The sequence below is a fragment of the Anopheles funestus genome (assembly GCF_943734845.2).
Source record: "Anopheles funestus chromosome X unlocalized genomic scaffold, idAnoFuneDA-416_04 X_unloc_35, whole genome shotgun sequence".
Lineage (NCBI taxonomy): Eukaryota > Metazoa > Arthropoda > Insecta > Diptera > Culicidae > Anopheles > Anopheles funestus.
Window position 1 is genome coordinate 290,001 of NW_026045160.1, and position 4,934 is coordinate 294,934.

The following is a 4,934-nucleotide window of genomic DNA, read 5'->3' on the forward strand; positions in this document are numbered from 1 at the left end:
ATGGCCACCATTCGCTAAGATAGTTTTGAAGTCACTTTGAAGGCCCAGGAACAACTCTCTTAGCACATCGGTTAACCTGGCGCCGCAGTCAACTCATGTGCTTGGATCGGATCGAGCTATTGAGTATTGGGCCTGCATACTCGCTCATCCGTATCCTTTGCGTACCGCCCCATGGCCCTTGTATGTCTGCACCACAGTTCCTGTTCGTTCCGTGCCTATGGCCGGATACGTATTGCACATCGGTATACCTGTCGCTACTCAGGCAACTCGTGTGCGTGGATTGGATCGAGAACATGGTGTGTGCCCCATGTTATAATTGATAGTCCATATCCACTTTATAGGTTAAAGTCATAAGTTGTGATTGCACAACCATTCTTCATAAGAGTTTAATCACTCTTCAACTAACTTTCGTTCTGGTGTCTTGGTATCAAATCGCGTAAGACACAAGATTCTACTGGCCAAATAGAATCTAGCACATTGGTTAACCTGGCGCCGCAGTCAACTCATGTGCTTGGATCGGATCGAGCTATTGAGTATTGGGCCTGCATACTCGCTCATCCGTATCCTTTGCGTACCGCCCCATGGCCCCGTCCTTAGAGTTAATGACTAGTAGGCTTAACTCTTTGTATGTCTGCACCACAGTTCCCGTTCGTTCCGTGCCGTGGCCGGATACGTATTGCACATCGGTATACCTGTCGCTACTCAGGCAACTCGTGTGCGTGGATTGGATCGAGCTCATGGGGTGTGTAGAGATTCCATGTTATAATTGCAAGTCCATATCCACTTTATAGGTTAAAGTCATAAGTTGTGATTGCACAACCATACTTCATAAGAGTTTAATAACTCTTCAACTAACTTTCGTTCTGGTGTCTTGGTATCAAATCGCATAAGACACAAGATTCTACTGGCCAAATAGAATCTAGCACATTGGTTAACCTGACGCCGCAGTCAACTCAGGTGCTTGGATCGGATCGAGCTATTGAGTATTGGGCCTGCATACTCGCTCATCCGTATCCTTTGTGTACCGCCCCATGGCCCCGTCCTTAGAGTTAATGACTAATAGGCTTAACTCTTGTTTGTCTGCACCACAGTTCCCGTTCGTTCCGTGCCGTAGCCGGATACGTATTGCACAGTAGTAGACACCGTAATCTGACGTATCTAACACACCACTATTGTAACTCGTCGTCCAAGGACCTTTCAAGTGCCTGATGGCCAGGGGAGCTCTTACACGGCACGGAGACACAGTGATGCTCGCCCATCAAAGTGTACAACGATCGAGTTTGCTTAAGTGTCTGGGTACCTACACACCAGACACAATGCAATGGCCATGGATCCACACAAGGCACATCACATGCAGAAAGCTTCACCAGATTATGACACATACCACACTCTTGTAACTCGTCGTCGAAGGGGCGTTCAAAGTGCCTTACGGCTAGGGGAGATCTAGCACGGCACGGAGACACAGTGATGGTTGCCCATCAAAGTGTACAACGATCGAGTTTGCTTTCCGCGCAAGCGTTCTAAGTGTCTGGGTACCTACACACCAGACACAATGCAATGGCCACGGATCCACACAAGGCACATCACATGCAGAAAGCTTCACCAGATTATGACACATACCACACTCTTGTAACTCGTCGTCGAAGGGGCGTTCAAAGTGCCTTACGGCTAGGGGGGATCTAGCACGGCACGGAGACACAGTGATGGTCACCCATCAAAGTGTACAACGATCGAGTTTGCTTTCCGCGCAAGCGTTCTAAGTGTCTGGGTATCTAAGCACCAGACACAATGCAATGGCCACGGATCCACACAAGGCACATCACATGCAGAAAGCTTCACCAGATTCTGACACATACCACACACATGCAACTCGTCGTCGAAGGGGCGTTCAAGTGCCTTACGGCTAGGGGAGATCTAGCTCGGCACGGGGACACAGTGATGGTCACCCATCAAAGTGTACAACGAACGAGTTGGCTTTCAACAAATTCTGACACATAGCAAGCGAGCGACCGAGCTACACCGAAGGCAGCCCATGGTTGGTCACTCGCGGACGATCATCAGTAATGATCCTTCCGCAGGTTCACCTACGGAAACCTTGTTACGACTTTTACTTCCTCTAAATCATCAAGTTCGGTCAACTTCAGCCATGCCAGCTGCAGCTCACGAAGGAACCGCGGAAGGTAAGCCTCCAGAAACCTCACTAAATAATCCATCGGTAGTAGCGACGGGCGGTGTGTACAAAGGGCAGGGACGTAATCAGCACTAGCTAATGACTAGTGCTTACTAGAAATTCCAGGTTCATGGGGACCGTTGCAGTCCCCAATCCCGACTAGATGGGCATTTTAGTGATTTCCCGTTCCTCTCGGAATGGGGGCGCCTATTGGCGAGAACACGCTGCGACCCACATTGTAGCACGCGTGCAGCCCAGAACATCTAAGGGCATCACGGACCTGTTATCGCTCATTCTCAGCTTGCTAAACACAAGTTGTCCCGCTAAGCAGGGCAAACGTAGCCGACGACCGCCCGTGAAGGCGCCGCCCGGCTGTAACGTCAGGTGCGCCCGGAGGCGCACTGCTGACAGCGTTCTAGTTAGCATGTTTGAGTCACGTTCGTTATCGGAATTAACCAGACAAATCATTCCACGAACTAAGAACGGCCATGCACCACTACCCTTAAATTTGAGAAAGAGCTATCAATCTGTCTTACCTCGATAAGTTTGGACCTGGTAAATTTTCCCGTGTTGAGTCAAATTAAGCCGCAAGCTCCACTTCTTGTGGTGCCCTTCCGTCAATTCCTTTAAGTTTCAACTTTGCAACCATACTTCCCCCGGAACCCGATTTTGGTTTCCCGGAAGCGACTGAGAGCACCGAATAGGGGTAGCGTCTCCCAATTGCTAATTGGCATCGTTTACGGTTAGAACTAGGGCGGTATCTAATCGCCTTCGATCCTCTAACTTTCGTTCTTGATTAAAGAAAGCATCCATGGCAAACGCTTTCGCTTCAGTTGGTCCTACGACGGTCTACGAATTTCACCTCTCGCGCCGTAATACCAATGCCCCCAACTACTTCTGTTAATCATTACCTCTAGGTTTCTGACAAACCAACGAAATCGTATAAACCGAGGTCATATTCCATTATTCCATGCAAGATTATTCTCGGCCAACGCCAACCCCACGGGGGGGCCGGACGCTTTGTCTTAGCCTGCTTTGAGCACTCTAATTTGTTCAAGGTAAATGTGAGTATCTTGAGCACCATGAGGAGCCCGTGCCGGAGTTAACCGGTAGCACGGTACTCGTTCACAGAGTAACGCCCAAGTACACCATTGTGAGTCGCAGCCGTGAGCGCGCGCACGAACGGCCCCGGCGTGTAACCGGGCGCCCGTGGCGGTCACGTGTCTGGACGGGCAATCAACTTCGAACGTTTTAACCGCAACAACTTTAATATACGCTAGTGGAGCTGGAATTACCGCGGCTGCTGGCACCAGACTTGCCCTCCACTTGATCCTTGTTGAAGGATTTATACTCAACTCATTCCAATTATGGACCATCGTTAGAGAGGTCCATATTGTTATTTCTCGTCACTACCTCCCCGTACTGGGATTGGGTAATTTACGCGCCTGCTGCCTTCCTTGGATGTGGTAGCCATTTCTCAGGCTCCCTCTCCGGAATCGAACCCTGATTCCCCGTTACCCGTCGCAACCATGGTAGTCCTCTACACTACCATCAATAGTTGATAGGGCAGACATTTGAAAGATCTGTCGTCAGTCGACAAGCGACCATACGATCTGCGTCCTTATCCAGACTTCAACTCAAGCCGCCCGGAGGCGATTGGTTTAACTAATAAGTGCACCAGTTCAGCTACCCGCGAGGGCAACAGTCCCGGCATGTTGCATGTATTAGCTCTGGATTTTCCACAGTTATCCAAGTAACTAGTGGTAGGATGATCTTGTGAATTATAGCTGTTATACTGAGCCTTATGCGGTTTCACATTCATTTATGTTTGTACTTAGACATGCATGGCTTAACCTTTGAGACAAGCGTATATTACTGGTAGGATCAACCAGAATTCGTTCCACTACAGACACACACTCGCTTAGTGGGAAATAAATTTCCACACAACTCTCTCTCTCTAGAACCATATGGAATGGCTCTTTGGTGTTGGGTAAGGCACCAATTTGTTGGGGTGTAACGGTCACCACCAACTTTAAGTTTGTTAGGGCACAACGGAAACCACTAACTAAACTTTAGGAAACTAAATTTCCTCACACATTATCTCTCACCATATTAGCACTAGGTGCTATCCACGATTGTACAACGTTTCAACTCTTGAATCGACCGTAGGGCCGCGGAATTGCTTCCGGGCCCCTATTCTCGCTATTAATTGTTCATCTCTTTCAATACATCGAGTTCGTTCCATTGGGTAGTTCGCATGGCGAACGTTTTGATGCAGCCCCCTGGGGGACCACGGCACTTTACACCGGGTATGGTGTATGCGCAACCTACAGATAACAATAAACCCCTTATGCGTGTGTAAACCGATGTTGGGCTGCTCAACATCTTTCATGGTTACATCACTTGCACCAGAACCCACGGTGCCGATTTGGTAATATGTTGTACATTTACTCTCAAGATGTACGCTTCGGCCCCTTATTCAGGGGCTCAAGCTATTACCAGCAAGAACAATCCTCATCCAGACTTGAACTCGAAACACCCGCAGGCGAACGGTTTAACTAATAAGTGCACCAGTCTTGAATCCATGCGTCGGTGGAAACAATGCCGGCGTGTTGCATGTATTAGCTCTGAACTTAGCGAGTGATTGCCTTGCAGCTGTCATACTGAGCGTAGAGCGTGATTATCGCTCACTTGAACCATGTTGAATGGCTCTTTGGTGTAGGGTAAGGCACCAATTTGTTGGGGCGTAACGGTCACCACCAAC